This window comes from Schistocerca cancellata, chromosome 6 (assembly GCF_023864275.1).
Source record: "Schistocerca cancellata isolate TAMUIC-IGC-003103 chromosome 6, iqSchCanc2.1, whole genome shotgun sequence".
Lineage (NCBI taxonomy): Eukaryota > Metazoa > Arthropoda > Insecta > Orthoptera > Acrididae > Schistocerca > Schistocerca cancellata.
The window spans coordinates 411079985-411093219 of NC_064631.1; the positions used below are offsets into that span (position 1 = coordinate 411079985).

Sequence of the window (13235 nt, forward strand, 5' to 3'; positions counted from 1 at the left end):
TTTTTCGGTTGCGGTGAACCTGGTGTCTTCCACTGCAAAGACTGCAGTTTCAGGATCATATACATATACTGACATTCGTCACCTGTAATTGCCCTATTTAAATATCTGGATCATTTTTAGTCCAATTAATCATATCTTGGCTGACTTCAAGTCGGTATTGTCTCGGGTCACTTCACAACACTTTCAGAATGAATTTTGCAGACACTCGACGCATGTTCAGATCTTCAGTTAAAATTAACTGAAACGCATAAAAACTTAAATTAAGTTCATCAGCCATCTCCGTAATTGTAATTCTACGATCAGAGCGCACTAAGTCGCAAACCTTCACAACGTTTCTAGAATGAAATTTTCACTCTACAGCGGAGTGTGCACCGATATGAAACTTCCTGGCAGATTAAAACTGTATGCCGGACCGAGACTCGAACTCGGGACCTTTGCCTTTCGCGGGCAATTGCTCTACCAACTGAGCTACCCAAGCACGACTCCACGCCCCATCCCCACAGCTTTACTTCTGCCAGTACCTCGTTTCGTACCTTCCAAACTGTACAGAAGCTCTCCTGCGAAACTTGCAGCACTAGCACTCCTGAAAGAAAGGATATTGCGGAGACATGGCTTAGCCACAGCCTGGGCGATGTTTCTAGAATGAAATTTTCACTCTACAGCGGAGTGTGCGCTGATACGAAACTTCCTGGCAGATTAAAACTGTGTGCCGGACCGAGACACGAACTCGGGACCTTTGCCTTTCGCGGGCAATTGCTCTACCAACTGCCCGCGAAAGGCAAAGGTCCCGAGTTCGAGTCTCGGTCCGGCACACAGTTTTAATCTGCCAGGAAGTTTCTTCACAACGTTTTCATTCGTTTTTGAAGTGAAGTGGAAGGATGGCCGTACCGCGGTTCATTTTCAAATGATTCGCGGTCATTTTTAAATCTGTTGAACCAGACAAAAACATTTGAATGGCTCATACAAATATCTCCAAAACCCGTTTTTAATAGTTCGTAAGTCTCAGAAGCTGATTTCTCGTTTTTAATACAAAATTTCACACAAACTTGTTGCTCCGTTTTTGCGTCCATTTTCACGCAGACAGAATCCGGCAACAAGACCTAACAGACCCGCACTCAAACAACTGCCGCAACGAAATGAATAAAGGAACCGCAGTTTCCTGTCAGAGGGCGTTCAAGGACAAGGCAATGACTCATTCCCCACCTTCCATGTACCTGCCAGTAAGCACTAGCGGATCCATTCCTCAAACTTTACAGTCACATCTCGTACAAATCACGAGGGACAAGCCAGAGGACAATATCACGGAAGAGATGGGTAACCTTGTTGACCAGAACAGGTGAAATCACCTAATATATGAATACAGGAGAAGCAGAGGAAAAAGAAATACTATTCTTTGTGTGACAGGGTTAAAAAGAATGTCTGTGCGTTGAATCGCCAGAAGCTTTCTTGGTGTCAATGTGACGTCGGTCATATCTGGACTTGTACAGAATATACTCCTTGAAAAATATCAAGTCAGTAGAATACTTTACTCCAGTGATTCTATTATAATTCTTTAGAGATAAAATCAGTCCCGTCGTTTCAGTGGTCATTTTTGTTTGCTTGCGTTTATGAACGAGTTGACTCCAATTTGCGGATAATTCCTTTTATAAAGTCATTCGCATTTTTGTACACTTGCGCTGGCGTTCCGTGTGAAACTATCTTGGTGTCCACAGGACCCAGTCGCTGCGTGCAATACACATCATCTGACGTTGAGAATGATAGTGGTTATTTTCCGCTAGGAGGAGACCATGGTTAAGAAACAGTTACTTGATTCCTGTGACAAGAATTTCCTCAAGCAGTCTTACTCATACAGTCATTTTACGAATGAGTATCTTCTCATATTAAAAATGAAAACCGTTCGTTACTAAGAGTGCTTCCGCAGTGAAGGTAACGGTGAATCGTGCGATATGGCTGGCTTTCATTGCTTGATTGAACTGCGGTCATCGTTACTGAAACATGCACTCCAGTATTCTTCACCGATGACCGTTGTTCAGTTTATAAAAAGTAATATGTAATGGATGCACTAAATATGAGAACGCTTTACTGCAGCATGCTGTTGTACTGGTGCTCTACTTTTCGGAGTAGAGAGAAAAAAGGTTCTTTAATAACTAAAACCATAATGTGCCATTATGCCTGTAAATACCGTTATGTACAACAGATGTCACAGGGTATTTTCATCCTGTCCATTTTTGTTCAAAAATGGGTCAAATGGCTCTGAGCGCTATGGGACTCAACTGCTGTGGTCATAAGTCCCCTAGAACTTAGAACTACTTAAACCTAACTAACCTAAGGACATCACACACATCCATGCGCGAGGCAGGATTCGAACCTGCGACCGTAGCGGTCGTGCGATTCCAGACTGTAGCGCCTTTAACCACTCGGCCATTCCGGCCGGCTCCATTTTTGTTCCCTAGAACTGAAACTGGATTAACAAAAGTCTGTAATATGCCGGATTGACGCCTTGAGTATACAGTTACTATTCTTTATGCTGTCTTGTAACAAATTCGCTGCAAGCTTCGTGAAAACACCCGTGTCTCAAATTGGAATCAAAGCAAAGACCTATTGTCGTAAAACGAACATACCACAGTATGTTAACTATCACCTGATGACGGTGCCTATTAAGTTGAAAACTGAAGTGACTTCTTTTTGAAACTGAGTAAAGAATGTCTTCAGTGCTACTAGCCTGTCTGTCCTCAGTTACCAGTAACGTTATGTTTATAATTTTTAACTTATGCCTTTGTATGTGCAACTTTATACATACAAGTTTCGTTTTGACAGACATAACCTTCAAATCATTAATACAATGAGTAAATAAGACTTGGTGGCAGCTTTGACAATTTCATCAAAATGTTACCTTAGCTTGTTGCGATACAATGTACACTACTGGCCATTAAAATTGCTACACCAAGAAGAAATGCAGATGATAAACGGTTATTCATTGGACAAATATATTATACTCGAACTGATATGTGATTACATTTTTACCCAATTTGGGTGCATAGATCCTGAGAAATCAGTACCCAGAACACCCTCCTCTGTCCGTAATAAGGGCCTTGATACGCCTGTGCATTGAGTCGAACAGAGCTTGGATGGCGTATACAGGTCCAACTGCCCATGCAGCTTCAACACGATACCACAGTTCATCAAGAGTAGACACTGGCGTATTGTGACGAGTCAGTTGCTCGGCCACCGTTGACCACACGTTTTCAATTGGTGAGACATCTGGAGAATGTGCTGGCCAGGGCAGCATGCGAACATTTTCTGTATCCAGAAGGGCCCATACAGGACCTGCAACATGCGTTCGTGCATTATCCTGCTGAAAAGTAGGGTTTCGCAAGGATCGAATGAAGGGTAGAGCCACGGTTCGTAACAGATCTGAAATTTAACGTCCACTGTTCAAAGTGCCGTCAATGCGAACAAAAGGTGACCGAGACGTGTAACCAAAGGCACCCCATACCATCACGCCGGCTGATACGCCAGTATGGCGTTGACAAATACACGCTTCCAATGTGCGTTCACTGCCATTTCGCCAAACACGGATGCGACCATCATGATGCTGTAAAAAGAACCTGGATTCACCCGAAAAAATAACGTTTTGCCATTCGTGCACCCAGGTTCGTCGTTGAGTACATCATCGCAGGCGCTCCTGCTTGTGATGCAGCGTCAAGGGTAACCGCAGCCATGGTCTCAGAGCTGATAGTCCATGCTGCTGCAAACGTCGTCGAACTGTTCGTGCAGATGGTTGTTGTCTCGCAAGCGTCCTCATCTGTTGAATCAGGGATCGAGACGTGGCTGCACGATCCGTTACAGCCATGAGAATAAGATTCCTGTAATTTCGACTGAGAGTGATACGAGGCGATCCGTATTACGTTCCTGAACCCACCGATTTCATATTCTGCTAACAGTCATTGGATCTCGACGAACGCGAGCAGCAATGTCACGGTACGATAAACCGCAATCGCGATAGGCTACAATCCGACCTTTATCAAAGTCGGAAACGCGATGGTACGCATTTCTCCTCCTTACACGAGGCATCACAACAACGTTTCACCAGGCAACGCCGGTCAACTGCTGTTTGTGTATGAGAAATCGGTTGGAAACTTTCCTCGTGTCAGCACGTTGTTGGTGTCGCCACCGGCACCACCCTTGTGTGAGTGCTCTGAAAAGCTAATCATTTGCATATCACAGCATCTTCTTCCTGTCGATTAAATTTCGCGTCTGTAGCACTTCAACTTCGTGGTGTAGGAATTTTAATGGCCAGCAGTGTAATAACTGACTTAATGGGCTGTACTACACCCAATAAACAGATTTAGACAGGATTCACGTTCCATTGGGATTTCTGTTACTGTGATAGCTCCTCGTTGCCAATGCTACTTGTTTGCAGCATGGTATCCCAGAACACCAAATTTTGTGAAAGCGGTGTTTGCGAAGCACTCCAGTTTGCTACCTTTGTTATCTCCCTTCAGAATAAGACCGCCTTATTCCTGTAACGAGAATGCACAAAAAAGGATTTTGTAGCGTGCGGCAGCAAAGCGATCGTGCCAAAGAAATTAGTGCAAGGAGCGTTAGGTGCACTCTTATCTAGCGGAATAACGAGTGAAGGTCCAGTACTGAATTACTTTTTACACATTATTCCAGATTCCGCTTCGCATCTGCGTGCAGTTGCCCGAAAAGCTTTTCAACTGCTCTTAGTTCCACGTTTCCCTGTGTTTAAAGCCAGGATTTGCATGCAGCTGACTCACACTTCCTTCTAGCCGCTAGAGCGTTTCGTATATAGAGCTGGTCGTTAGCCATCTCTTAATTGCGGTTGTTGAATGTGCTACAGGAAGAAGAAACTGCTCGAAGGAAACTGCAATCTCTTTTGGTATTGCTGAAATGGGTCATAGAAGTTTTTAATTATCACATTATGTTCATCTTCGTTTTTGTAAGATGTCAGAAATACTTTTTTTTTCTTGTGAGAAATCTCTCGTTTCAAAGACGATGTCCTCTCTCTCTTTTTCGGCATTAATTTCCGTTTGATACTGAACGAAAGTCATGATGCTAGTGTGTTTCGCACTGAAAACAGATCTTCATTATTATCTGCTACTCGTTGCCATAATTAATCTGCCTATACATTATGACCACTGCCCTCCACTAAGTTTGATGCCGTCTGGTGGCGTTGCGGACAAGTGACGGGGTAACAAAAGTATGTAAGCGGAGCAGACATGGACGGGGAATCACCTTAGCGAAAGTATGTGCTGAAAATGGGGAAACTAGTGAGATAAGCGTCTTTGACCAAGGGAAGGTTATTACTACGCACAGCCTGTGAACGTGAAACTCGAAAACGGCGAAGCTCGTCGAATGTTCACGTGCTACTGTTGTCAGCATCTACGGAAGAGGTAGGACAGTGAAACTACCACAAGGCGCTTGATGATTGGATGTCCACGACACTTCAAAGAAAGTGGGGTTCGGAGGCTTATATGACCCGTAAAAGGGGATAGATGGTGATGTGTGGCATCTCTGCGTATGTAGCACAATGCTGCTGCACGCACAAGTGTTTCGCAGCACACCGTTCTTCGTGCATTGTTAACATGGAGGTCTTCAGCAGTCCATCCTTAAGTGTTCAAATGTGGGCCCAACGACATCATCAGTTCCGGTTGGAGTGGGCATGGGACCTTCGGGATTCGACGGTCGATCAATGGAAACATGTCGAAACGTGTCGGTCCCTCGGTTGCATCACATTTCTGCTAGACTAGGTCGATGATCATGTCTATGAACTCCATCATCGAAGTGAGCGGCGGCTCGGAACGTGCAGAGCGTCACGGACCACGGACACAGGCAGTATTATGATATAACAGATATTCTCCTGCGCTTGTTGGGACCTGAGGTAGTAATCGAAGACACGCTGGCAGCTGCGAACCACCTGCATCACTTCTTGCGTAACGTATTCCCCATCGGTGATGAAATCTTTCAGCAGTATAATTGTCCGCATATCGGTGCCAGAACCGCGCCACAGTGTTTTGAGGGGCATTATAGTGAACTCACGTTGATATTTCGGTGACCAACTCCGCCTGATATAAATCCTATGGAATCCATCTGTGTCACCATCGGGCACCATAACCGAGTATGCAAATCAGCGGCTCCTTATTTACGCCAATTATATAACCTGTGCGTAGACATCTAATGCCACATACCTCCTCAATGCTACCAAGAAACTGTCGGAAGCTTGATACGCAGAATCAGTGATGTATTTCATTCTAAAGACGGATGAACAAGCTATTAAGCAGATGGCTATAATGTTTTGGCTCATCAGTGTATAGCTGTTCATCTCCCTATCTGATATACGCTTCTTATTTGAAGGAATACTGTTTGTATTTCCGTGGTCGCACAAAAAAATAAATCCAATGGGAAAACGAGGCATATACACTTCTTTCTCAAGGTATTTTATGCACTAATCGAGTAACTTGTTTTGCTTAATAATGCACAGACACTACAAGAAGCAAGATGTTAGTCACAGAAATAATAAACGAGTATCACTTCACAAATTATGGCTAATCAATCGACATACTGTGATCGCATGTAAGGATGACTCGGTACCAGCGCCTGAAACGTTCAATGTGAGCTTGACCGTGCAACAATATGGATGTAAAAGCACAGTGGAACAGCGAGCATACCTGAAAATTGCCTTTCTCGCTGGCAGAAATACTACTCTGTCTTGCGGAACGACGAGCAACTGTGGGAGATAGGGAATCACCCACGAATGCCATGCTCAATCTGACGTATGGCAGCCACAGTACTCTGGGGTGTCACCCTGTTAGGGACGGCCACACTGTCAATGTCCAATACTACCGCAACTTTCTGCTGTAATATCTGCGATGTACTGTTCGCCGAAAACTTCCGTCACTGCTGGATAATGCAGTCGTACTCCATGCTAACGCTATAGCGCAGGCGTCATCAGTAATCAGAAATTTTGTGCAGACCTCAGTCCATACCACTTCGACCTGATTATACAACTAAGGAAACCATCGCGTGGGAGGCGTTTTGCAGACACGCTATTTGGAGGACCGGGTTCTACGGGATATTGTGATGAACCCTAGAGCAGGCTCCAAGCAAGTGGTTCCAAGTACGATTATGTAAATCATGCATGACAACCACTAATTTCTCTAGCCCTGCAACGACTGAAGGATTATCAGCAGCGAATTTCATCTGCGAGAAGCATTTTGTAATTGGTTTTGCATCAGTTCATTGCAACTTTGGGATTTCTGATATCAGTCCTCTCTGTCTATGAAGCAACCTTTATCAGAACTGCCATCATTAGTCTGCATAATCGTCGACTGTGGGCTACAGATAACCCTAGGGGAATGGTTGAGGCGTCTCAACAGCATCGGATCAGTATGAATGTGTGAAGAGGTATCGTGGCCGTCCACATGATCGGTTATTATTGCACAACGCCTCGACGGAGGAAAGTACCTTGACTTTCTCTGGCCTACTTTGCCTGGTCTGCTTAAGAATGTGCGTTTGGCAGTACTATAGATTATGTGGTTTCTTCATGAGGGTGCACCACTCCATTTCCTCATAATAGTTCGCCAACACCTTGCCAACATCTTCCCTGGTCGTTGGATAAATAGCGGAGGCCCCGTAGCATGGCTTTCTAACAGATCACCCGACTTAAGCCTCCAGGATTTTTACCCCTGGGGGCATCTGAAAAGCGCTGTGTATGCTAAACCATTTCCGAATATACAGACCCTTCTAAAGCGTGTTCCAACACCTGTGACACTGTACATATGTTGTGACGAGGATGTAACGCAACTCTGTATTGTCTTGCGGGATGACTTTTTGGTGTTGCACGCACCTGTCCATTTCCGGGTATGTATTCATAGGACGTGTTTTCTTCCATTTCCAAGCAGGAGTCCGTCCCGTCACTATGTCGGTTTTATGAATGTTCACTCGGTATAATTCTGTTAATATTAAAATGTGTCTGCATCACTGTGTCACTAAATCTACGCTGGAAACAGATTATCAGTCATTCAAGCCCTCCTTAAACATCTCTGGCGTAATTTTTTGCCAGTGATTCGTGTATAACTTAGCATTTGTGAAGAGGAAACGAAACACATTTGGTTAATATCTGACTATGGATCATTTGTGAGAAACTCAGTTATCTATTCGATTGTTATCTGTTGTACGAAATCTATCAAATAGATAAACTAGTGGATAGTTGCTTGAAACAAACTCAACGTCATGTTTTAAGTTTATGGAATCAAGTAAGTACAGTGTGTTTCAGAAAAGACAATACAACTTTGAAAACGCCTACAAACTTATTCATACTACTTACATTCTTGGTGTAACCATGAAGGAAAATATATCAAGTTTTGGGTGACACAGTACGCTAGAACTAATCGCTTCACCACAAGCACTAGAGGCATTTGCAGCCAAGATGGCAGCCTTTACTGGTCCAAGAGAAAACTTTCGACGAGATAGTGCACTCAGATGTGCTAGAAAACTTTTTAATCTCCCAGATTGACGTTGATGACCAAGAGCGCAATGTACAGTTTATGCAATATAGCGCACCGCCACACTATTTCCCCAACATCTGGAATATCCTAAATGTCCACTTCCCAAGTAATTGGGTGGGCCGACGTGCTTCAATTGCCTGGTCTCTACGTACACTGGACGTGACACCTCTTTATATATTTCTTTCAAGGATACGGTGTTTGTTCTACCTTCCAGAACTCAGAGTTAAAATTTACCTCTCCATAGAACAAGCTACACCTGTACGCTGCAGTGAGATTAACGAGAAATAAATTACAGATGGAATGTGCATATCATAACAAATAGATGTCACACTCTATCTGTTTAAGCAAAATGTAAAAAAAGAAAAAAGAAAAATTTGAGGTATTTTGCTATAAAATAACACTAAATCTTGTCAGCAAGTTAAATGAATAAATCAACATGAATTTTCAAAGTTGTAGAGTACTTTTTGATACACCCGTCATTCTTCAATGATCGTCAAGGGTTTATTAGAACCTCAACTGTAAATTGATGTCAGTTTCAAACAATTATCGCTGCACTCAACTAGCTGGTTTCTTGTCAGATTGTGTCTAGGGTTGGTGCTATGATTGAAGAAGAAAATTGAATAACTCTAAATTCTGCAAGACATACAGATGTACAATAAATACAATCATGTCAACTTTTACATTTATGGATAAGGCGTGACACCAGTTCTGTCTACGTAGGTCAGCATTTTTCCTGCCATCTCTCCTCATGAATCTTCCAAGATTTGTTTTCCCATATGGTGCAAATTTCTGTGCTTGCAAAAGTTGACAGCCTCTTACACCATTTCCATATGGACTACCCGTCTTTTCTATATTCACAAATTATATCTCTTTTGCTTCAGCCTTTAACACTTTTCCAGTATCATAATTATTTTTTTTCAGTTTTATACATTCTTTCACAACTTTTAGGAATCTCTTTTTGAGACTCTTCAATCTCATTCCTCCGTCGTTTGGTAAGGGTTCAGGTCTCCATACCGGAAGGATGTCAAGGAACTGCAGTAGTATTACAAAATTTTATTTTAGTTTCATTTTTTAGTTTTTTTAATGCTCTGTTTATAGTACGACAGATTAATGCAATATTACAAGATTTTTATCTGCAATTTGATCACCTATATAACTTTCTTTATTTTCAAGATGACTACAATATTTTACTTGCTTACTTTGTCATATTATTGGCACAATAAGGTCATCTTGTGGCCAGCTGTTTGCAGTTTATCTTCACTATCTATGTGTAACTAAATAGTTAACAGCAAACGTACAACTGTTAATTTTAGTTTCAAATGATATGCTTACCAATCCTAGCTAAAAATTTCCATTTTCTCAGGAAGTCGTCTGTTCAATGATGTATTAAAAGTGTGAGTTATAAACTCCACTTTTGACCGAACCACTATTTTACCTAATTTACTTCGATTTTATGAGAGAGAGAGAGAGAGAGAGAGAGAGAGAGAGAGAGAGAGAGAAGGGGTCTGAAAATGGTAAAAAAAATCACACTGGGGTGCAGACCTTAAGAAAGAAAGCAGCTTTTGCTTGATGTATCAATGTCAACTGACATAACTTATGAAACCAACCTCGACTATACACAGAAAGAAGTGGTACAATATAGTTCAACAGGAGTCATCTCGATTCATAACGATCCCCTGGAGATTGCAAACAGCTGTACATGGTTATTAATAATGTGTGTGATCACCATGGACGAAAATTCATTTTCTGCAACGCGTTCCCATGCTGGCCACTGCTTGGTAAGTACTTCTCGTGGTAGGGCGTTCCCATGCTCCACGATTGACAACTACTGGATAGTACTTTGCGTTTGCAGACGTTCTACAATATGTCTCCCTAAGGCACCCCACATTTGCTCAACCGGACTTAAGTGGGGGGAACGGGCCATTCGCCTCATATCATCTCGTTCGAAGAGCCATGTCATCGGCGCAGTTCGATGCAGTTGCCCGTTGTCATCCATAAAAATGAAGTCAGGCCCAGATGAAGCACTGAAAAGACGGAGGTAGCGCAGGTGTGCAGTGACACAGTGGGCGGCCAGTGATTTTACCGTGTGGAAGGACTTGAAGGTCATTACTCCCATGCAGTATTATACCTGGAACAGAAGAATCGTGTTCGACAATGTTTCTGGGAGTACTGTGTGTTCCCACATCTCGCTGTATGACGATACGAAATGGACCGAGCTGTAAGCAAATTTCTTGTACAAGCTGCTTCTGTTAGCCTCATCTTATATCTGTAGGCGCTCATCATAAAAGTTTTTGTAATGTGTTACCCATTCCCTTACTGATATGCTGTTAGTATCAGATACATCGGGTTCTGCTCGGTATATTATTATTTTTATTGTACTTTTGCGTTTATAGTCAAGATTAGCATGTATTTTTGATTTTCGAATGGTGTAATGAAATGTCCACGGAAATTAAACTCGCCTTGTATGTGATTGGTCGTGAGGTAATATGTTGGTAAATAGCTTTGGCAGCTTTGTTGTTGAGTGCTCTTGTCCGTTGAAAGTAGCTGTGTTTATTTACAGGTTCGTTCGCCAGTCTCCCCAGCGTCTCTCCAACTCCACATCAACCTAGGGGAGCTGAAACTTCCTGTAGTAATTAGAGTGACTAGAAAAAGTAACACTTACGTTCGAGTCTCATTTCATTACTTATCAGAGGTGAGAACTAGTTTATTTCTTCATCGAATACAACGTTTACTCTTACTATCGAGTCGTAATACGAAGTATTCACAATTGTAAGTTCCCTTCGTCTTTATCAGAGCAAGAACAAAATAGGAGACATTAACATTACGTTCAACAACAGAGATAGTAAAAATCAGAGATAATGCAATGACAATGTAGCCTTATTAGTTGTTTCTCTTCCTCCCATTACGTACGGAAAGTTGTCTGAAAACTGTAAGTTTACCTAGATGAACCTTGTTCCAACTCTGAGATAATCCTGCTACTAACTCCACGAAGCACGCTGTGAAATACGACGAGGCGCTGAAAATAAGTTCGCTGTCAAGTTTAGCGGTAAAAGGGTTTCGTTGTTAAAAGTTAACAGCCTAACAGCGGCGTCGCATTAAGAAATTAGCAGGCGCAGAGCTGCCAGGTGCCAGAGGAGTCGGGTGTGGAGTGTCGGCAGTGAGCGCTCCATCCAGCAGATAGCGGCGAGGCCCGCAGATCGTCCCCTGCTAGGCTGCAGCCCGCAGCGCGCTCCCCGGCCCCCACTAACGAATGGCCTAAGTTCCGCACTCCAAGGGAGGTCCTCGGAGGCGCACCGTAGGCAGCATTGGATCGCCATAGGGACACGTACATACGCACAGTAGTTCAACCGCTGACGGAGGGACAAAGCTAGAAGCGGCACGTACCTGCAGTGTCGAGCCTCTATCTCGTAGAACATTACCATGACTGAGAACATCAGTACACGCCATTAAAGATATTCTTTAACACCTTAACTTCATGACTTTTTTCAAATTATATTCCAGAAAGTAATATTTTTGACTAATCGGAAACTTCCTACAATGAATGACATTACTTACAGACCTATAAAGACGGCTTTCAAATTCCAGAATGAGACACAGAATTTTGAAAATCACCGATGATAAAATCCCGAGTATACTCGTGCACTAGACTTTGACTAATATATTCTGAAATTTGAAGTCATTTTTTAGTTTCTGTGTAGTTATGAAGTCTAACCATGTATTTCACAACGATTTCTTGTGAGCGTAAATCTTGGAGGAGGTGGCTGGAGCACAGTGAATGTGTTTATCTCTTACCACCGGCGAGACCACCGGCGAGCATTGTCACTCAACTGACGATGTGAAGTCACTTTCAGTCTTTAATGAAGAAATATCACATTCTTCGTCCCTTTCTGAGCTGCCGAGTTCAACATCAAACTCAGGCTCATTACAGTAATCCTTTTTAGAAAGCATCGCCTAAACAACAATATCAGAGATAGTCTCAAAGGGTGCGCGTTTTGTTGTGGAGTATCCAGAACTGCACAATGTAAAGAAGATATATAGTGGCATCCACCTCAAACAAAATACGACGGCGAGGCCACAAATACAGTGCCAGATGCTCTCTAGAGGTCTAACACGTAACTATCATGCGGAAACGGATAGAAGTGAAGTTTTGTTTTTTGAAGATCTGTTCTTAAGTTTCCCTAGTACCCTAAGAATGTTAAGTTTATGTAAAAATAAAGAAAACGGGAGAGCTAAGGGTTTTATGTTGGGCATTCAAGTTTCGGAAATAATGAAAATTGGATGAAGGCCAGTCCACCCAAGGCATCGGATTGCTGCAAGACTCTTCCACTTTTTCGACTCGAAAATTCAAATTTACCAATAAGATTTGTGTTTGTCTGAAGCAACATTCCAGCAGTCGTGGTACATGTTGAAATAAGCGAGCCACAGTACCATAGCAAGAGATGGAAGGAATGTAGGCAAAATGGCGGATTTGATCTACAGCATATCTGATAATAGCGCTATTATGTTTTGGTAAATCTAATTTTTTCGAGGTGGTAAGAGACCAGTAATAAGACTGATGACTCAATAAAATTAATAAATAAAGCTTTGACACGCCATAGTACGCTCAGCTCTTATCTACGAGGGTTATTCGGAAAGTAAGGTCTGATCGAAAGTGAAATGGAATCCACAATGAAAATCCTATGAAGCATTGCATAGTTGTATTAG

General features: G+C 42.6%; 1 non-coding gene across 1 annotated transcript; it reads right to left on the bottom strand.

Moving 5' to 3' along the window:
* Nucleotides 1-404: 404 nt before the first annotated feature.
* Nucleotides 405-479, bottom strand: Trnas-cga (transfer RNA serine (anticodon CGA)). Its single transcript has one exon. It is a non-coding gene; the product is annotated as a tRNA-Ser (tRNA).
* Nucleotides 480-13235: the final 12756 nt, after the last annotated feature.